At 40.1% G+C, this 22855-nt stretch overlaps 1 protein-coding gene across 4 annotated transcripts in view; it reads right to left on the bottom strand.

Annotated features, from left to right (window-relative positions):
- The window catches only part of kcnt2 (potassium sodium-activated channel subfamily T member 2), a 299494-nt gene that overhangs the window by 246315 nt on the left and 30324 nt on the right, over window positions 1-22855 (bottom strand). The gene's annotated exons all lie outside the window — the stretch shown is intronic.

The raw sequence follows: 22855 nt of genomic DNA on the forward strand, positions 1-22855 counted from the left end.
CCCCATCCATCCTCCATTTTATCCCAAGATACAGAAAGAGGCCAGTGAGGATGGTGGAGGAAAAAAGCCCGGGACTGGCAGGTTTGTATGAGGACCTGCTCTGAGGTCCCAGGTTTGTTTGCCCCTCTTTTTAATTCCATGTTTTGGCACTGTCTGGAAGTACCCTGTGTAATTTTGTAAAACTCACAAGCTTGAGGGAAGATAGAAGAAACTAACCTTTTCAAATTTGTGATATGACCAACAAACAATTTTTACTTTGACCTTAGGACCATTTATGAAGGGAAGAGAACAGCAACAAAAACAACTCACTGACCAAGCAATCTCCCTCTGCCCCATAACTCAGAAGGATCTGTGGTTCTATATGATGCTGCTTTCTTTGATTTCGATATTACCACTATCCAAATCCCCTGCTCTAGTAGTATTTGCAAGAATCTTCTAATTGAAACCAGCAAAAAATCGATGCAGCCAAATTGAAGGACAAGCTGATAGAAAGCTTTGTTGTAAGAAGGACACACTAATCGGAATCATTTTTATGATGGCCATAAATGAAAGACATTTGGTATAAAATTTGCATAATGCCTAATTACAGTCATACATATCTCTAATCAGCAGCATAAGCTGACAATGTACTTTTGCAGAAATGCATCACTTACTAATGTGTATGTCCCAGGTCAAGTCACATCTGAGAATAGTTCAGGCATATGCAAAGCTCCCATTCTTGCTTTATTTGCTTGACAGACAAGGCAGTAGGGCAATAGCAATGTTCTCTTTTCTTAAGTTATCAAGCTCTGCTTCATTAAACACTTAGCATCATGTTATAGCAGCTCTTATTTAAGTACTTTTCAAAATACCCTTCTTAATGAACAAGTGGCTATTCCAACTGCAACACATTTTTCTGTGCTCACCTCCATTCCTTCTGTCCAATGCAAAAAGAAAAAAAATGCTTGATTCCCTGAAGCCATGCCTACATTTATCCTCATAATACTTTTAGTCAGAGATAAACAAATAGGTTTGGTAACATGAAACTCATAAGTCACTTTTTAAAATACCATTATCAATCCCACAGGGCCTCGGGATAGTTCAAAATACACCACCTGTCTCATATAGCCAAGTGAGCAATACACGGTCAGAAAAACAACAGTATTTGTCAGGTGCTAAAACCAAGCTGAGTTATTGAACCTCTCAAACCACTGCAGAAAACCTTTTTTTCACATAGACAATAACTGCATTTTTTCCCCACAAAAGTGTCTTGAAATGCAAGGAGGGAAAGCCAAAACAAAACCAACAACACTGAAGAGCAGACTATTTATTAAACCAGGGACCATAATGTTGATACACTTTTGATTATTAAAGATTATAATATTTATGAACATTATTTGCATTTCTACCATATATTCATGCAGATGAACTAATGTACACATTTTCCCAATGTGAAAAGTATATGTGCCTTTTTTCTCAATTGTTGTGTTAAACACACTTATTTCTCTAAAGACAACTCCATAAGCCCTGAAAATACAAATTCTCAATGTGAAATGCATTTTTCACTCAACATATTTCAAGCAGTAAAAAAAAAAATTTCATTGAGATTGCTGTTTGCAGCCATTCTTTTCTTTTTAAAAATAGTTTTATTGTGATAATAGAATAGTACTTTTTCTATATAAAATGGGGAATGGGACAGGGAGAAAGAAGAGAAAATTGGGTATAAATAAAATAGTATGCATTGGAAAAAATACATAAAAAGAAAAATGTAACCATTTTTTCTAACTTTCACTGAGCATAGCACTGAAAATTGAAAGGGTATATCAATTTTCAATGACTACTCTGCAATTCATTATATCAGTGGCTCCAGCTGCATGTAGAGAACTCTGAGAACTGCAATTCCTCTAAGATTTTATTTCCCAGTATTTGCCACAGTTAAAAACTTTTAATAAATGAGTGCAAAGCTGTCGATAATATGGATTAAACATTACAGAACTTTTGTGTGCACACCTAGAAGGCAAATCACTCTTTATACTGGACTATTGGTAGATGCTCAAAATTCCATTTTAAATTCAAAACCAGAGCTATATGTTGAGAACGGATTAATGACATCTAACTTGTACAAGTATATTTAAATGTTTACACTGGACAAGTTTTTATCTTGATCATCATGTTTTGTGATACTGCGAATCTTTGTCTATACTTTTTATGAGGTGATCATTCCTGTATGAAAGTCAGTTTTGATGTTTATATTAAGGAAAACAGGAGATTCTATCGTTTAATTATTAAGTGTTTTTAATTTGTATTTTATTTGCCAGCAAGGAACAGCAAATATCTGATTTAAAATCAGAAAAGTAAATTCAGAATGAGCAGGTATACTAAAATGCACAGTGTTTTTAGTCCAATTGCTGGGAAGGGAATGATAAAGCCCTGATGGGAAACCTCACAGCTACTACACGCAGCAAAAATGTAAAGGAAATGGGTCCCATGAATACGATTGGACTGGCATACTCCATTAATCAGCCCATGAATAAATTATTTTATCTCATAGAAAAACACACACCATTACACGAAAAACAAATAGTATGTCAGACCCTGGAAGTTCTCGGAATAAAAGCATGCTCACAAAAGACAAGTCCTCAGAAACAGCTTTGTTTTCCTTCTTACCATAGGCTATAGAAAAAGAGTTCTGACTAGTTCCCGCCAAATGGGGTGTGTATCATCTAACTGACCCATGACCCCTTCCACTATCTATTCCTAACAGCTACATTTCATTCTCACAGAACATACTGTATTTCCCAGGTCCCTCCCCCCCCCCCCCCCAGTCCAGATGGCTCTTATCAGAGATCAAAGCTTACCTCCCTTTCCCAACAGAAATGGCATGGGGTGGATGAAGCAGCTCATTGTAGCTGGTACGGACACATCCTGACATAGTATGTGTGTGGAAGGAATCACAGATAAGCAAAGTACTAACAAAGATGGTGCACCATTAGAAGGAAGCATCTCCATCCCAGGTCTTCCAGTTCATTAAGCTGCTACTGAAATCTGAATTCCAACTGTGTATTTTGATAAACTAGTGATTTAATACTAAACATATGGATTTGAAAATGTGTTTGATGCAGAAATGTACAGGAATCTCAAAATATTCCCAGATGTTTTTAGCCTACAACTCCCAGAAATCCCAGCCAGTTTACCAGCTTTTAGGATTTCTGGGAGCTGAAGGCTAAAAACATCCGGAGACCCCAGGTTGAGAACCACTGTTTTAGACTTACAAACCTAGGGTGCTTTACTGCTGATATACCACAACACAGAGATTAATTCAATAACTAAGTAATGTGGCAGATCAAATAATTATGAAAGTCAATTTTGATGTTTATATTAAGGGAAACACTCTATAATAGTTCTCAATAATAAGGATAGTAATATGTCCAGAAGTGTTTGTAAATATTGAAAATTACCCTGAATCTCTTACAGTTTTTGACATGTAGGAGCACTCACTGAAGTCATAAACTCAGCAAATTAGAAATTTTGACTATCACCTCCCTTGATCCTTTCAAATGATTTTTATGTGGGGCTAGTATCAAAGCTTGACAATCCATTCGGTGAGATAAATTAAAATAATGCCTGGCCAAGTTGTGGGTAGCTAGAACAGCATATTGACTTAAGAGTTAATTCCCAAGGTAAAAATTTCTAAAGCTAGTAGTTTTTGCTGAGAACTGAACATTGCAAGCACAGGTATATGGAAATGGGAAGAAAGCCAGGCTTGCAATAGTAATGCCAGCCCACAACTGGCCAATACAGAACCCTGGTATTACCTACAAAGCTGTTATATGAATCTACTTCCTTTTGTCATTGAAGACAACATGAAAATATATACAGCAGTACTCTATTCATATCTTAACTATAGTGCCTGAAAGTTTCCAAGTTAAGCCTAAATATTTCTAGTATGTTGGCCCATAATGAAAACATTACTGCAAGCCTACTTCTCACAGCAGAATCTATGAAGCAAAAGAAGAATATTTTCTATATCACATCATTTTGGAAGATAGTGTATAAGCCCTAAATCTGTAAGGGTCATCGTCGTCATAATCTTCATCATCTGTATCCTATGACCAAGAGATCCAGGTTACAAGTACCTAAGTGTAATAAATCACAGTTTATTCGACCAAGAACAAGAATTATTCTCATTCCTTCCATTCTCATGTGCCTACCTTTGAGTGATATGGTTTGTTAAATTGTAATTTTGGGTGATGTCATAGCTAGGGAAATTGTTGCTCAAGCCTGTTTTACAAACCAAGATATCAAACTGTCAAGTTAGAACTGAGCTTTGAACAGAGCATTTAAAGGTGGTAGTGGTCTGGATGAGGGCGAACAAGTTGAGGCTTAATCCTGACAAGACAGAGGTCCTCCAGGTCAGTCGTACATCTGATCGGGGACATAGGGTGGCTACCTGTACTTGACAGGGTCACACTCCCCCTGAAGGCACAGGTCTGCAGCTTGGGGGTCCTCCTGGACTCAGCGCTGACACTTGATACTCAGGTGTCAGCAGTGGCTGGGAGGGCCTTCGTACAATTAAAACTTGTGCACCAGCTGCGACCATACCTTGAGAAGTCAGATCTGGCCATGGTGGTCCATGCCTTAGTTACCTCTAGACTAGATTATTGCAATGCGCTCTACGTGGGGCTGCCCTTGAAGACGGTCCGGAGATTGCAATTAGTCCAGCGTTCGGAAGCCAGGCTTCTAACTGGAGCAAATTACAGGGCGCATTCAACCCCCCTGTTCAAGGATCTACATTGGCTGCCATTTATTTTCCGAGCCCAATTCAAGGTGCAGGTGATCACCTACAAAGCTCGAAACGGTTTGGGACCCACCTACCTTCGTGACCGCATTTCCCTCTATAAACCTGCCGGTCTCTTCGCTCGTTGGGGGAGGCCCTCCTCTTGGTTCCACCACCCTCACAGTCGCAGTTGGTGGGGACGAGAGAAAGGGCCTTCTCCATCATGGCCCCTCAGCTCTGGAACTCTCTCCCCAGGGAGATCAGGTTGGCCCCTACCCTCCTTACTTTCCGGAAGAGCCTGAAAACCTGGCTCTTCCAACAGGCCTTTGATGATTGACTTCCATACCAAAGGAATGACCTGTTGCCCATTTTTATTCTTACTGCACTTTATTCCTTTTGCCAGCCATAGTCTCCTTTGTTTATGCCTTCCCCCAGCACTTTAATGGGACAATGGTTTTGTATCGTCCTCTCCCCGACTGTATCTGACACTAATAGCACTTTTATGGCTCAGTTCTTTTTAGGAACCAACCCAGGATTTTATCAAGCATGTTTGTTTTATGTGACCTCATTTGTTTTATGACTTGCTTTATTGTTGATTAATTTGTTTTATTGCTGTGTTTTATATTGTCTGTGTTTATATTGTCTGTTTTGCCTGGGCTTGGCCCCATGTAAGCCATCCCGAGTCCCCTTGGTGAGATGGGGCAGGGTATAAAAATAAAATCATTGTTAATCCTTATTCTATTTCCTTTTGTTATCAATTAGCTGTTGGATTTCTTTGTCGTTATCATCAAACCAGTCTTGATGTTTCTTAGTTTCGTATCCAATGATTTCTTCGCAGGCTGTGATGATGGAGGTCTTCAGTTTGTTCCAATGTTCCTCAACAGTTTCGGGGTGTTCTGTGGGTAGATGATCCTTGAGTGTTGTTTGGAGGGCTCCTGAAGGTCTTGGGTGTTCACTTTGCGCCTTGTTTTTCTTCCTTGGCCTCTGCGTTTGGGGATGATCTTGATAGCCATTGTGGATCGGATTAACCTGTGGTCTGTCCAGAAGTCATCGGCACCTGTCATGGCTCTTGTGAGAAGCACATCGCAGCGGTCTCTGGCACGTGTAATAACATAGTCCAAGAGGTGCCAATGCTTTGACTGGGGGTGTTTCCATGATGTCTTGAGCTTGTTTTTCTGGCGGAAGAGCGTGTTAGTGATGACAAGGTTGTGCTCGCCACATTTGGTGAGAAGCAAGATGCCATTCGAGTTGCTGTTTCCGACCCTGTCTTTTCCTATGATCCCTGGCCACAGGTCGGAGTCCCATCCAGTTCTTGCATTAAAGTCCCCCAGAAGGATGATTTTGTCCTCCTTAGGTATCTCCGATAGGATGGTGTCCAGCTGACAATAAATTTTTTCCTTGATGTATTCGTCAGCATCTAGTGTTGGTGCATAGGCACATATGATGGTTGCCTGTTGTTTTTTGGCAAGGTTAATTCGGAGGGTTGAGAGTCGTTCGTTAATGCCAATGGGTGCCTCAGTCAGGTGCTTCACCAGGTTATTTCTGATAGCAAATCCAACTCCGTGTATTCTTCGCTCTTCTTCACGGAGAAGAAGGTGTAGCCTCCTTTTTCTTCCTTCAGCTGTCCCTCTCCTGCTCTCCGGGTCTCCTGAAGCGCTGTTATGTCGATGTTAAAGCGTCCCAGCTCCCTTGCAATGATAGCAGTCCTGCGTTCGGGGCTTTCGCTGTCAGTGTTATCCGACAGTGTCCGTACGTTCCATGTTAAAAAGATGTTAACTACTTCAGCTTTGATCTGTATTATATAAGAAAAAACCGAGCCTGATTCAAATATTAGTTGATATCTTTATAATGAGAGCAGTACTATAACATAAGAAATCAATAAATGCTTTGAAATTACTTAAAATAATGGAGTGAATGTTTGTTTTGATTTTCCTTGTTTCTCAGACACATAATGACTACCACTCCATATCCATTAGACAACCCTTTAATAAACCATAAGCATACTCAAGACAATAAACTGAAAAAGAAATCATATCCAAAGAGCAATCAAATGGGGGGAAATGTGGACCATGTGTGGTGCGCGCAGTTTCCCCCCATAGATCGGGTAACATGGGAAGCCTCCAGTGTTGCCAGGGTGGCAGCGGTAGCATGCTGGTTCCACCCCTCAGCATGTCGTTTGATGAGAGCCGGCCGTCTCCATGGGTGACCAGGGCTAGATTGGCATTGCCACCGAATCTGGCCCTATATGATGAGGTTGTTAAATAACATTCAAATACAAGAACTACTAGAATATATACACAAATAATTAGTAGAGCCCAGTTCCTTTAAGATGGGGAAATACCAACTCAAATTAAGAAATCTGAAATAGTTGCGGGTTAAGGATTCTGAGGTTCATGGGATTCTAAGAGAACAAAGAAAAGAGAGAAAGAAAGTTTAAAAAAGTAAGGATGATCAAATACTTTCCCTAACACTGCTACATCACACACCCACACATATTAGGAGAGGGAGAAAGGCAGGATGCGCTCAATTATGCAGCAAAATATTTCCCAAAATATTGATTTGAGTTAGAAAAAATACTTGTTCTTTGTACAATTAGATCTTCTTGAAATGTTGTTTTCCTTTTTAATTTGAAAACAGTGCAAAAAGGAAGAGGACTAGCTCATGAAGGTGCAATAATTTAACTAATAATTGATGGCTTTCATGGCTGGAATCACTGGGTTGCTGTGAGCTTTTTGGGATGCATGGCCATGTTCCAGCAGCATTATAGCCTAACGTTTTGCCTGCATGCGTGGTTGGCATCTTCAGAGGTTCAGAACCTCTGAGAATGACAGCCGCAGATGCCAGTGAAATGTTAGGAGAGAATGCTGCTGGAACATGGCTGAAAGACTCACAATAACCCAACTTAACTAATATATTTGATACTTGGTAGTGATAGACAATAGAGATATGTTCCTTCAGAACAGATAATGGCAATAGGCTTTGAATGGAAGCTTGCCTAGATTTGCCAAAACAACAGAAGTAACCCAAATTTATACTAAAATGAGAGCTGACTCTCCCTACAACAGACAGAGGCGTATGGCTTTTGTTCTTTTAAAACTTTGAATTTTGATGTTAGTAGAGCCACCCATGATGGCAGGAGCTCAGCTGGTGCTCAGTAGCTGGCTGCGAGCTACCCTAGAGATGATGCACAATGCTATCTTAACAACAGCCCAGATTTCTGATGGGTCATGACTGCTCTGGGCCACTTATGCCTAGCTAAACTACCTGCTAAACATTCAATCACATATGCACATTTCTTGCCATAGGTGTTGAACAACCTGCAGCTCTGCCAGATTTGCCAAATCTCAACTGTTAAATAAATATCTCAACATAGGGCTTTCTGATTTCCCACAGAGTGGCCAAATCTTACTATGGTTTGCCTTTGAGTGCTATATAAATAGAAAATAAGTTATACTTCCCCACTAACAATTTAAGAAGACTCATCAAATATGTGTATGTGCAGAAAACAAAAGAACAAGGTGAAGTGTGGGAGAGATTGGAAGGAAGCAGAGCTTGAATTAACACAGTGGTTTTGTGTCCAAAGCACTTATATTATTATATATTGTCCCTCAGTGGCTACACGTAAACTTAGATCACAAAGTAATCTTGGCTTCAATAATGTCTTTTTGCATCCCACACCAGCGGTGCAGCACAGTTTTAGGAAAGATAGGCAGAGCTATTACAACAGAACTGCAATTGGTCATAAGATACATTGCTTTGAATTGCTTTGATTGTGTTAGAATTGGGATACAACGTTAAGGCGATCCCATCTGTTTTAGGCATTTTTAAAACAAAGATAAGTACACCATAAATATGGTTTGTAGCCTGTTAGTGCAATCTATTTTATTGACCCGTGTCTCACTTTTTAAAAATATCATCTCTCCTTATCCTGTTGTACAATGAATGAATTAACCAGAAATGTTGTGTAATCATATCACATAAGGAAAAAGTAAAATAAATGTGAAATTAGCATGTTAACTTACACATCCATGGAAAGGCAGCATGAGAAATGAATTGTACCCATGCCAGTGGTACTAACGTGGGCAAGTATGTCAGAGATAAGAGTAAATATGTACCAAACTGTGATTGATCCATGTAATGCATTGATTGAAACATATATGAAAACATCTTTTTATCAGGATATAATTTGTTGATCAATCTTTGAAAAGATGTGCTTGCTTTAAGGAGCAACCCTACCTAAAAGGCTAATTTTATTCCCCTATTTATTTACTTTATATGCAGAATATATCATATGGAAAACAGAATTGGACTCGGAGGAAATGGGCATTAAAAGCTGGAGAAGAAAAATCAACAATTGAAGATATGTAGATGATATCATAACATATTACTTGTAGAAGGTTGGAAAGACTTGGAAAGATTATTGCTGGGAGTTAAGGAAGAAAGTGCAAGAGCAGAGTTAGAGTTGAATTTACTTTATTTCTTTAGGTTACTAAATACAATGGAATATCAAGAAGACAAAAATAATGACCACAATTAGCAAGTGAAATACTTAAAAGTATTTAATGCTTAAAGAAGACCTGGCGGTGTCGGCAGGTTTTTGAGTAATTACATTGGAATACCGCCGATTTATGGACCTGAATATATTGCACAAGATTTATCTAGCCTAAAATGATACTTTTTAATGGTTAATAATAATAATAATAATAATAATAATAATAATAATAATAATAACTTTATTTTTATACCCCGCCCCATCTCCCCGAAGGGACTCTGGGTGGCTTACATGGGGCCTAGCCCGATAAAACAATCAAATATCAGTTTATGGTTCCCGTCCCCTTGATCAGGTCATGTAAGTGTTATTTATTGCTATAATTGTATTGTTTTATTTTGCTTAATAATGTGTTATTATGTTGCTATGTAATGTTTGTGTCGTTTTTATTATTGGAAACCGCCCTGAGTCCCATCCAGGAGATAGGGCGGTATATAAATAAAGTTTATTATTATTATTATTATTATTATTATTATTATTATTATTATTATTATTATTGATGTGTTGTTTTTCTGATGTGTGCTTGTGACAGCATTTAATTTCCTTGTGAAACAATACAGTGATAACAAAGCTATTATATTCTCATATTACATGAAAGTGGATAGCCATATTTGTTGCTTAGAACCTGAAAACACTAGGCTAAAATAAGCTAGAAAAAGAAAAAGTGGTAAGGATGGCAATTAAAATACTGGAATAACTGAGCTACTGTGTTATCCTAAAGTAATCTTTATTCCAGGCTCAGTCGACACATTGAATCTTGTTATCCTGCCTGATCAAGCTCTAGGAACTGTTCAATGTCTTTCTTCTTTCAAGGCTAGTAGAGAGGCATGAGACTATACCAAGCCTTGTATGATGTTTCAAAGATTCAACATGGAATCAAGGACAGGACTCCAAATTCTGGAGAAGACTACGACCTATTCACATGGGCCTATATTCAGCAGCATGTGCCAGTTTAGCCCCAGTCACTCACCAAGCCAGCCGGTTCCCATCAGATGACACCAGCACGGCTTCGTGGGTGAAGGAGGGTGGAGCCGGCGCATGCCACCACCAAGACACCTTGTTTCCATTGCAATTCATGGGGAGGAGGCTGCACACTCCACGTGCACTCATACTTCCCCCCTCTGATCACCTTCAGCTGGAGCTGGGCAACAAAGCAGAGTGAAGTTAGTGGCCATGTGACAAAGTCATAGAACTCATAAATTTGTTGACCTCGATTCTACTGCTTCTCACAAGCTTCTATAGGAATCTAATTAAAGAACGCTTGACTATATGGCTTTTTATCTGTACATCAAAGTAGTTTGTGAATATAGATAATCCTGTTACTTGTTAGAAGATGAAGTGAAGAGGTGTGAAAAAAAGATGAAAAATTTACAGGGGGAATAATTCCCCCATCCTTTACATTTCTATTTTAGCTGTATTCTTCTAATATTGACAACACGAAAACACAGCCACTCCATATATTTTATTATTAATTTAGCAGCCAGTGTATGGTCCATTATAACAATATAACAAGACAATCTTTATGTGAAAAGTAATGGAACAGCTTGTCAAATATTTTCTCATGCTTACAGCACAATCCTTGCAAATGTCTTTGCAGTTGACAGCCAAAGATGTTTATAGTGTTTATAGCTGTGGAATGAAGTACTTTTGGGATTTTTTGGCCTCTAACACATACCACACAACTGCAATTTATCTAAATAGGCTAATATCATGTTTTCTTCTGCGCAAAAAAATGGCTGTTATTATAAAGAACAGGAACATACAAGAAGAAAGCTCTAGAGGAATATCACATTATTTCAAGCTACAACCTCACACTGTGGTTTTTCTTCTTGGGTTTTTTTTTTTTTTTAGCAATAGTGGTAACCATTAAGGACAATTATAACTCCTGGGTATATGAAAGCTACATTATAGTATTTTGGGACATGAAAGGACTCCCTTGTTACAATGGAATGCACAATTCTGTTAAAGTAATTCATGTACTGCAGATGTAGTATTATAGATTAACTTTCTCCTGAAATATTTTCAGAGGCTTCTGAACACAAAGATACATGTTTGCAACAATTCTACAAATGCACATACGATGGGCCTTTAAATGTGGTTCCAGGAATCTGTATAACGACTAAGTAGCCACAGTAAGAACAAACCATGGAACAACAGACTGTTTCAAGATGGGGAAAGGAGTACGGCAGGGCTGTATACTTTCACCCTACCTACATCATGGGATGTGCGGGGCTTGACTAATCCAAGGCTGGAGTTAAAATTGCTGGAAGAAACATTAACAACCTTAGATATGCAGATGATACCACTCTGATGGCTGAAAGTGAGGAGGAGCTGAGGAGCCTTATCACCAAGGTGAAAGAAGAAAGTTCAAAAGCTGGGTTGCAGTTAAACATCAAGAAAACCAAGATTATGGCAACCAGACAGATTGCTAACTGGCAAATAGAGGAAGAAAATGTGGAGGCAGTGACAGACTTTATATTTCTAGGCGCAAAGATCCCTGCAGATGCAGACTGCAGCCAGGAAATCAGAAGACGTTTACTTCTTGGGAGGAAAGCAATGGCAAACCTCGATAAAATAGTGAAGAGCAGACACACACTGGCAACAAATGTCCACATAGTTAAAGCAATGGTATTCCCATAGTAACCTATGGATGCGAGAGCTGGACCATAAGGAAGGCTGAGTGAAAGAAGATAGATGCTTTTGAACTGTGGTGTCAGAAGAAAATCCTGAGAGTGCCTTGGACTGCAAGAAGATCCAACCAGTCCATTTTCCAGGAAATAATGCCCAGCTGCTCACTGGAGGGAAGGGTATTAGAGGCAAAGATGAAATACTTTGGCCACATCATGAGAAGACAGGAAAGCTTGGAAAATATCATGATGCTAGGGAAAATTGAAGGAAAAAGGAAGAGAGGCCGACCAAGGGCAAGATGGAAGGATGGTATCCTTGAAGTGACTGGCTTGACCTTGAAGGAACTGGGGGCTGCGACAGCCGACAGGAAGCTCTGGCGTGGGCTGGTCCATGAGGTCACGAAGAGGCGGAAGCAACTAAACAAATAAACAACAAGGCCTGCGCATGGATACCAAAATCCATGGGTACTCAAATCCCATTAGATACTATAATGTAGTAAAATGATGTCCCTTTTATAAAATGGTAAAAACAAATTTCATATTCTGGATTATTATTTTTCAATATTTTAAAGATGTGAAAGGTTGAATCCATGCATACAGAATCCATGGATCTGAAGGACCAAAGGTATATGACTGATCAACCTATACTGTATTCTTGAGAATGTTTTTTCTGGGACTAAGTCACATGTTTAGATAACCATATTTAGGGTTTCAGTGGCAATTTTATTATTACAAAAGTTTCTTGTTCCAGTTCCAAAGACCTGGATCCAATACAAGATTCCTGCTCTCTTCCAAGCATAACCAATTGATTTGTTAGCTACAATAGAGATCTTGAGAGCAGAGGTTCTCAAGCTTTGGTTCTTCAGGTATGTTGGACTTCAACACCAGGATTTCTTCACCATCAGCTGTATTACTTGTCACTTCTAAGAGCTGGAGTCCATAAGATTTGTAGGATCAAAGTTTTAGAATAATGGGGTTGGTGCACTTATATCTTTTGGAGGAGGGGGAGGAGCAAAGGCAGAATTGCATCTTTTCAGGGGGCAGGGATGGGAGAGACTAAAGGCAGCCTTATCAGATAGGGGTATAATCGGCAGCATGCACCAGTTCGCCATCCCTTTCACCAGCGAGCCCAATGACTCCCATCCCATGACACGCTCCAACTTCTGGCAGGCTTCTATGGTGAAAGGGAAGGCAAAGCAGTGCAGGCTGCTGCCACAGTAAGAGGGGAGGCTTCCTGTTTTGCCTTGGATCAACAAGGGAAGCCGGAAACCAGTTGGCAGATGCTTCCCCTCATGGAATGGACTCACTAGTAAGTTGGGCGATGCGGGGCGTGAGGTTCCCCATGCTCCCTGATGGTCACTGCCAAAATTACCATGTTCATTGGGGATTCCAGGTGCATATCTGAAGAGGTCTTTTCAGGATCTCTCACCATGGATTAAAACCTGAGACTTTTAGACCTTATTCCATGCTGTGGAACCCTGGGAAAAACACCCATGCTTCTCCTCCAACCAAATGGAGACTGAAGAGGAGGAGAGGGAGAGTGCACAAAAATAATGGTTTCTTTGTGGAGTTGGGGAACAGCAAGGGCAGAGTTGCTTCTTCCAAGGTCTGAGCCTTTGAGACTTTACTCCATGCTAAAGAATCCTGAGTGAAGGAACTGTGCCCCTGCTTTCTCTGCCCAGCAGGAAAAGCTCCAACATAGCTTCTGCTGCCACCATTGCCACCATATTATTGAACAGGCATGTGAACAGACTTGTGTTTAAATCAATCCAGGGGTGTGGGGTCCATTTTAAGTCATTTTTTAACTTATACATGAGTATATGTTAGTTTGGGGATTTTGCAAAGGCATGCTTGAAGAAGTAGCAGTTGGAAAAATTCCAACTACCATATTTTTATTATAAACTAGCTTTGGGTCCCGGCAATGCCTGGGTTATTTGAAAAAGGCCTTTTTTGTTTTTGAATGTTAAATAATATCAGTTTGGTCATATGTTGTGCTGTGTCTTAGAAAAAACTCAGTCTTTCCTGTTGTTTTTATGAATGCTTCCATTAGAAAATGCATAAGGATGTGGGTGAACTACAATTCCTAGAAATCTTGGGTCAATCCTCCCCAAACTCCGCCAGTATACAAAGTTGGCCATCATGGGTCTGTATGCCAAGTGTGGTCCAGATTCATCATCTGCTGAGTTCAGTGTTTTCTGAATTCAGGTGAAGTATAACTCCTGGATGCCAAGTCCAATCACCCCTGAACCTCGCCAGTTTGCAAAGTTGGTCGTGTTGGCTTTGCGTGCCAAGTTTGGTCCAGATCAGTCATTGGTGGGGTTCAGAGGGCTCATGGAGTACAGGTGAACTATAACTCCCAGAGTTAAAGGTCAGTCATCCCCAAAGTCCACCAGTGTTCTCAGTTGGCAATGCTGGGTCTGTGTGCCAAATTTGCTCCAGTTCCATCATCAGATGGGTTTAGTGTTCTCTGAATATGGGTGAACCATAACTCCTGGATGTCAAAGACAATCACCTCCAAGCCCTGCCAGTATGCAAATTTGGCCATGTTGGGTCTGTGTGCCAAGTTAGTTCCAGGTCCGTCATTGGTGGGGTTCAGAGGGCTCTTAGATTGCATGTGAAGTATACATCCCAGTCCCTACAACTCATACAAATCATGGTGAATTCTTCCCAAACGTCTCCAGTATGTTCAGTTGCTAATCAATTTCTTTGTTTGCTGTGTGCCATAGAAACAAATTGGAACGGGTTAAGGGAGAGGCAGTGGATGGGGTCATGAAAATGAAAGAGAAAGAAACACTGGAACGTGGTCACTGTAACCTGCAATGTCTTGGGAGGGAGTGACTTGGTGGCTCCTCAGCACTGAGAACTATAGCCTGTTTGTGGAGGCTGGATGCTGTCTGTGTGAGCGGACACACATGCCACATACACACATACAGATTTTCACGTTTATTATGTGTATAGATATGGACAATAGAGCTTTTTGTTTGGCAAGTACCTTTATTTATTCCCTTTACATCACTGCATTTTTTTTACTTCTTTTGTGGGTTCCCCTTTAAAAGTGACTCTGTAGCTCCTTTGTGTTCTGCCCCCCCCTTCCAGAGTGAAAATAATGTCAGAGGAGTAATGCTGCTACTACAGAGATCTAATGACTGTTTATCACTACTTTCACTTTCCCTTATTTTAGTGACTGTTTTTTACAAAAAGATCCCTCATGCAGCTGCTAGACCCCAGCTAGAATTCTGGAACAGATCATCTCATCATTAAGAACACCATATTTGTAGAATACACCCAGTGAATAGATAAAATAAAATCTTCAACAGATTCATTTTGACTGTGTATGCATGAATTAAACTAACTCTTCATAACATTGTGCTTCATAATGAATGGCCTCTTAGCCCCTTTGTATTTACTCTATTACACTTCCCGGGATCCTTCTTATTCAGTTTGAGTGAAAACATAACATTATCTGCATGGCCCCTTTTTGGTATATTAATCAACTTCTTTGGGGGCTTGCTTTTCAACTGTGAAATTATTCAGAAACTTCCCTATCTGTAAATGGAAACTTGTACAAGCATTAATGGAAGCTGGAGCCCCTTTTCACCTTGGGTGTGGACCTCTTCTGAATGCCACTGTTCTTGAAAGACTGAAGAGTCACCTTGTGCTACTTTTCTTCTTGAGTTTTTTTTTTGCATTTTTGTTCCATAGCTTTTCTCTTTGATAGCTTTCATCTTTGATTGCTTTTCTCTTTACTTGTACATATAAATAATAATAATAATAATAATAATAATAATAATAATACTTTATTTATAAACATATATACATATTGTTATAGTTCAGCCTGAACCTGAGATTGGGCCCATTCAGCCAGTAATTGTCCCTGCACCTGCTTTGCCAGAGGACTCACAGGTTGGGCCTGACATTCAGCCAGACTTTGGGCCTAAAATGCAGCCAGAGTGTTCCAGTGGATTCTGGGACCACAGACAGAATGGTTGCAAGCAGGCATTCTGAACCACATTCCTCTCTGCAGTCAAGACCAGTTCACCAGCTGCAAGATGGACATTCTAGTTTAGAGGAGGATAATGTGTTTGACAGGAGGGAGGCGATCTCTCATCGAAGAAGGGAGTGCGAATGTTTATGAAGGAGTAAACGATTGCTTTTGAAGTGTGCTAATGAGTAGTTTTCTCATGAGAGAAATAGTTGTCCCATGGAAGGGAGACCTTGGGTATTCCTTAAATGCCTGGTCCTTTCTCTGCATGGCGGAGGTGTCAACTTTGCAATTCAAGAGAGAAAGATCTTTGCTCCATGTTCTTGTATCTGTGGATTTTGATTCAAGTTCCTGCCTTGTTTCTGCCTTTGAATCCAGACGAATACTCTTGTGACTTTGCCGTGTGGAATTCCAATACCTTGGATTATATTGGAGATTGATCCTACACTCTAGCCTTGTTTACCTTGGATTATATTGGAGATTGATCCTGCAATCCAGTTTGTTACTGTCTCTGTACGCTGTGTCCTCTGTTTGTAAATGTATATCACTGTTTTTCATCTTTTTAAATAAAAAATACTTTTATAAAAGGCTCTCGTGAGATCTCATTGGTATCCCAAACCCATGGAAACCTTTTGATTTTCAGGATGGCCAGCAGCCATCCTGAAATAAGGAATTTCATTGCTTTGAATACATTGATTGTCTTGTCATAAGGAACAAGAAGAGCAGGGACAATAAAAGCACCTATTCCTTTATGACTTGAGGAGGTGGGGAGTATTTTATAGTATCCTATATGATATCTTATATAAGACAGGCTTTCTCACCCTTAAATATGGGGCAGGGTTTTCCCCTTCTAAATACAGAACTTCCTGTACAGAATGGGATGTCTGGTCATGCTAACTGGTAAACCTAAGGGTGCTTCCAGACAGAGAAGAAATGTGCACCAAAGCGGGGTTTTTTTTTTAAATATTGGGTTTTAGTGTCCAAATCTCCCCTCCCCCCCCCAAAAAAAGAAACCCAGGCTTCCTGGTTGCGGGGGGGGGGGTCTAGATCCCATCCTTTAAATACCTGGATGGTATCCAGCCATCCCAAAGCCCCCCAAAACAAGTCTGAAAATTTAAAAAACTTACCAAGCAACAATTACTGTGGTCCTTCTGTCCTCCTGGCACACAGAAATGAGGTACCAGGAGACGAGGAGGGGGGGGGGGTGTAATCGTGGCCTGGTAGGTTTTTTTAAGTTTTAAGGGCTTATTTTGGGGGTTTGGGGAGGGGTGGGTGCACTCATAGTTTTCCAGGCTCATGGAGCATGAAAAACCGAGATGCCTGTGTGGATTGGGCTCAGGGATCTTGTGACATGGTCCCCGGACCCACCTTTTAAGGCCTGGATCTTACCTAAGATACAGGTCTTATCAGATACCTAATCAATTCAGAACAATAGAATCATAGAATCATAGAATAGTAGAGTTGGAAGAGACCTCATGGGCCATCCAGTCCAACCCCCTGCTAAGAAGGAGGAAATCGCATTCAAAGCACCCCCGACAGATGGCCATCCAGCCTCTGCTTAAAAGCCTCCAAAGAAGGAGCCTCCACCACAGACTGGGGGAGAGAGTTCCACTGTCGAACAGCCCTCACAGAGAGGAAGTTCTTCCTGATGTTCAGGTGGAATCTCCTTTCCTGTAGTTTGAAGCCATTGTTCCGTGTCCTAGTCTGCAGGACAGCAGAAAACAAGCTTTCTCCCTCCTCCCTATGACTTCCCTTCACGTATTTGTACATGGCTATCATGTCTCCTCTCAGCCTTCTCTTCTGCAGGCTAAACATGCCCAGTTCTTTAAGCCGCTCCTCATAGGGCTTGTTCTCCAGACCCTTAATCATTTTAGTCGCCCTCCTCTGGACGCTCCAGCTTGTCAACATCTCCCTTCAACTGCGGTGCCCAAAACTGGACACAGTATTCCAGGTGTGGTCTGACCAAGGCAGAATAGAGGGGGAGCATGACTTCCCTGGATCTAGACGCTATTCCCCTATTGATGCAGGCCAGAATCCCGTTGGCTTTTTTAGCTGCTGCATCACATTGAAAACCCTGCTTTGTTCCGAATTAATTCAGTTTTACCAAAAGCGTTGTTTGGACGTCTCCAGTAAAACCATGACAGTTCTCACTTTAAAGGCCTGTCTAGATGGGCTCTTAGACTATAGTTACAGTTGGATTCAATTTCCCATAATCTATGCTGGGCTGGGCAACAGTGAAGAAAGCTGAAAATAGTAGTTCATCAACATCTGAAGGTTCTTAGATTTTCCAACTTAACACAAAAGAAGGCCTTGTGGATATCTGAAATCAATCTATTAACAGGGAAAGAAACACCTCTTATGAAATGTTATTGACACACTGGATGAGTTAATTGGTGAGAATCTCTTTTTCCCAAGAAATTAAAGCAAAAGTTATTTGATCTTAAACTTTGATTTCAAGCAATTAGTTCTGTGATTTGGTTATTATATTTTTATACCAAATAACAAAGTGATGTTAAAAATGCTTACATCCCTAGAATAATCTCTTATGAAGAATTGTGATATCTTGGTAACTCAAGATTGCAGAAACATATTGTGAGTTAGAATTTCTCTCTGTTATTTAAACAGTAGATAAAATGCCCAAGAGAAAATTACAATGAAATTGCAGTTTCAACATTGAAAGGGGATAATTTAGGTTGCAAAGAAGAAGTTGGTATCCAGTTCAATTTAAAAAGGTAGATAGCTCTGAGAAAAAGCAAAATTAATTTGAGGCACCAGAACCTACCATTTGCCAAATAGGAAAGATTCCCACACTTTTCAGAACACAATGTATTACAAGAGGCCCTGCTTCTGAGAGATGGGTGGGAATCATGAAGCCCTCTAGTTGTTGCTGAATTACAACCCTCAGCAAACCACCCAAATTAGCCATTGATAAGAACAAATCCAACAATATTCAGAAGACACCGTCCCCGCCCTGTTCTAAAAAGTGCAAAAGTGAAAATATTTAAAATGATTCCCTTATAGCAAATAGGTAGTAGAACAGAAAAAATCATGATAGTGCAAGCCTCCAGAGAGTACAATAGCAGTACAATATCACTTTCTGGTGCATTAAAAGTTCAAATAACGAAAATAAGATATATTCAGGGTGGTGACGCGAAGCCCACAAACCTGACAGTTTTCAGATTACAGGGACAGGATGCTAAAAGCCTAACACTCGTGAACTGCACAGTTGCTATGGGGAGCTCACCAAACAAATCTATAACTGAGAAACTGATTATAACAGCAAAAATTCCCTTTATGCCACCAGGCCTCTCTTCTACACCCAGTAGACAGACAATCCAGTTTATCTTCCAAATGTGACTTTTTCACATTCAAGACTATCTAACCAAAGGGAGGAGATCTGGATATAGAATGGAAGAGCTGATATGTCAAAAGCTGTGAACTTTACAGAATTAGTTTTGTGAAACAGATGCTGATGCTTATCAAAAATAGCTCTAAAATCCCTAGATGAGCTATTTAGAAGGAAGCCTTACTTAGTTCACTAGGACTTCTTCCCAGAGAAACGTACATAAGGCTATAACATTGTAATATTTAACAATTATTACAAAAAGCTAAAGCAACTTTGCCCAACCTAGTATTCTTCAAATATTCTGGATTACAATTTTCATCACTCCCAACCATGGACTGATGGTATTTGGTAAGCATACTATTTTAAAAAATGGATGATACTGATCACAGTAGTTACCATCCAATATCTCTACCAGTTGGTTCAAGCAGAGCAGGGGTTCTCAAACTTTTTCAATTTGGAGCCCATTTTGAAGCAAAGATTTCTTGTAGAGCCCCAATAAATATTTTTATATTATATAATATTATATCAGGCATGGGCAAATGTTTTGATTGACAGTATTTTGGTGGAAGACCCCAAGGGCTATCCAATTCAACACCCTTCTGCCATGTAGGAAAAGCACAATAAAAGGAACCCCTGAGAGGTGGGGGGGAGGGGAAATAGGGTTTTGGAAGCAAGCAAGGCAAGGGGGAAAGGATCCCGGTGACAAGGAAGGTGAGGAAAAAAGACTTTTGAGGGCAAGGAAGATGGGGAAAATGGCTTTTGGCAGCAAGGGAGCCAAAGAAAAAAAGGCTTTTGATAGCAAAGGGGCCAGGCGAGGAGCAGGAAAGAGGAGGGAAAGCGAGGAGGAGGAGGAGGAGGAGGAGGAGGAGGAGGAGGAGGAGGAGGAGGAGGAGGAGGAGGAGGAAAGCGTGGAGCCCCTCACTATGTTTTGCGGAGCCACAAGGGCTCCGTGGAGCACACTTTGAGAACCACTGAAGTAGAGAGCTGGTAAATAATTTAGAAAAAAGAACTGATTCTTATAAATCAAGAAGTTGAACAAAAAGGCTTAAGAAAGAGTAAAGCTCGCAACTAACTTCTTTTGCCCCTGACAAGTTGACAGTTAACTTTATTGTTGTTTTTATAGAATCAGTCAAAGAGAATCTACAGTTCGTATACTACTGCAATTCAATTATATCTTATCAAATCAAAATAGTTTATTGTATAAGCCCAAGGCCATGACAAAAACGACCACATGCACACAATATCTTATCATGTTCAGGAACACTTTCACACAGGTGATAATCATAAGATTGCACATAAGCACAGTAAGAAATCCTTCTGCTTTTCATTAAAGCTTTTAGACCCACAAAGCCCAGGGTAGGAGTGGAAAGCCTCTTGCTATTTGAAACTTACTACAAGGTATGGACAAGTAGAGGTTGTTTACTGATTCCCAATTTTTTCTTCCAATTAATTTGGTCATTGGATTTTGCCAAGCAACATATTTTCTGGTGTCATTATGTCTTATGAGTCAGTTATTTAATGATACATTGATGACACGGTCTTCATATCTACCATGCAAATAAGATTGGCATGGTTACGTAGACTCTATGGAACCACTTGTCAGAAAGAACACTTGAAGGTTAAGCATACTAAGGCTCCAGCTGTGATCCTTGAAAGCTGGCCTCTTTATCATGAGTAGTCTCTTGACAGACAGAACATTGAATATGATTTTAAAGACATAAATTATTTGGGAGCCTGGTCTTCAGAAACATCCACAGAATTTGAATCATATTGCAGCTAGGCTGAAGGCCTCTAGAGTAGCTCAATTCATGTTTCCTGCAGTTTAACATTTGAAGATGGGAATCAGTCAATGTTTTTTTAATCTTCATGCAGCGACATCTTTTTGAGGCAACTCTAAAACATAAAATATATTGTGCAAGCTTTCAAAGCTTCACTGGTTTCTTCATCAAAGATTAAAGATGAAGATGCTAATGATATTTTGAAAGCTAGCACAATGTATTTCAAGCTTTGGAATTGGCTCAATGATATTATTGGTGTATTTTGTCATATTTTACTATATGGTCAACTGAGCTACACTGATTGCTTTTCAAGGGGTTTTGGTTGAAGTGCACTTATAGATTACATGTGTCCTTGACATATATGGGTTTGCATGTATGCAGAAACTGTGGAGGCATCACCCTCATTTCTGTAGTTCAGCAGTAAAGCAGCTAGGATTAAACTAACTCATTGTTTTGAAGGAAGGTGAGGTGACTGCCCACTCTTGTTTTAGAATGAAAATGTGGTATTTATAAATAATAACCAACAGTTTACTGTTGAATTCAAGAGTAGGAAAACTGGGTGGCAGCATATGAAGGCTTGGAGCTCTGTGTTGCTCATTGCAGTCAAAAATTTTACTAAGTTCAACTTCTGTGCTTTGCTAAGACTATTTCTGCAGTTTTATGATAAGGCCGAAATTAGTTTATAGCTATCAAACACAAATTCTTATCCCTTTTTATACTGGATCATTTTAAGCTTGAACACTGAAATGACTTCCTAATAGTCTGTCTTTTTAATAAAAGAACGCATATGAAAACATCTGTACTTTTAATAGTGTAACATATGGCAGATCAAAGTTCAACAAGTACTGAAACAGTTTATATGGATTGAGAGCTGGTGATGAGGCTGGTTTCTAAGTGACAGTCTTGAGAAAATATATACTAAGTTGTGTCCACACTGGAAAATTATGTTATTTTGACACAATTTTATTGCAAAGGCTACATTTAAAAGAATCCTGGGATCAGGCATGTGGCCAGGAGGGAGGTGGTTGAGGGGCTTCAGCCCCCACCCCCAGCCCCGGAAATTCTCAGGGTGGTCCATGAGAAGTCCTTATATTTATTATTTAAACTGTTATGTTTATTCATATCATGATCTGATCACCATGCTCAATATATCCCATATGAATGGGGGAATTGGGATAACGATACAAAAGATTTGCTAGGGTAGATCCTCTCTCACTCAGACTCAGCCCCCCCACCCGAACCAAAATCCCAGCCCCCCCCCCCCCCCGAATCAAAATCCTGGCTACGGGCCTGCCTGGGATATGTAGTTTGTTGGGGCAGCTGGAATTTTGTGCTAGAAAGCACTAATGTTTTAGTTGCAGTGAAAGGAGTCTGGCACTCTCTAGCCAAGAATTTTAGGCCTCCCTCTTCAAACTTCAAGATTCTATAGGATGGAAGTCATGACAGCTACAGTGGAATCAAATTATAATTTTGTAGTATGTATTATTCCATCCACAGAACAGATCCCAAACTTCTTACTTGATATCAATGATCTGCATGAACAGTAAAAGAGGCTGGCAACTAAGCCATCCAGTTGTAAAAGTGTTAACTGTTATACAAGTAAGGAAAATTGATTTAATTCAGATTTAGTTCCAAACAGGGGTGTGCAGGACACTTTAAAAAAACCATGCTGATTTCCGTCCCATTTTCGGCTCCCCCCATTCCATTTACTGAGAAATCCCCAAAATCAGGAGGCAAAAAATGTTGTTCCATGATCCAGCAGCTGGACATTCCTCTTTCATTCCAGGAAGATCCGGCCCATTGGTGACAACAGGAGA

The sequence above is a fragment of the Anolis carolinensis genome, chromosome 4 (genome assembly GCF_035594765.1).
Source record: "Anolis carolinensis isolate JA03-04 chromosome 4, rAnoCar3.1.pri, whole genome shotgun sequence".
Lineage (NCBI taxonomy): Eukaryota > Metazoa > Chordata > Lepidosauria > Squamata > Dactyloidae > Anolis > Anolis carolinensis.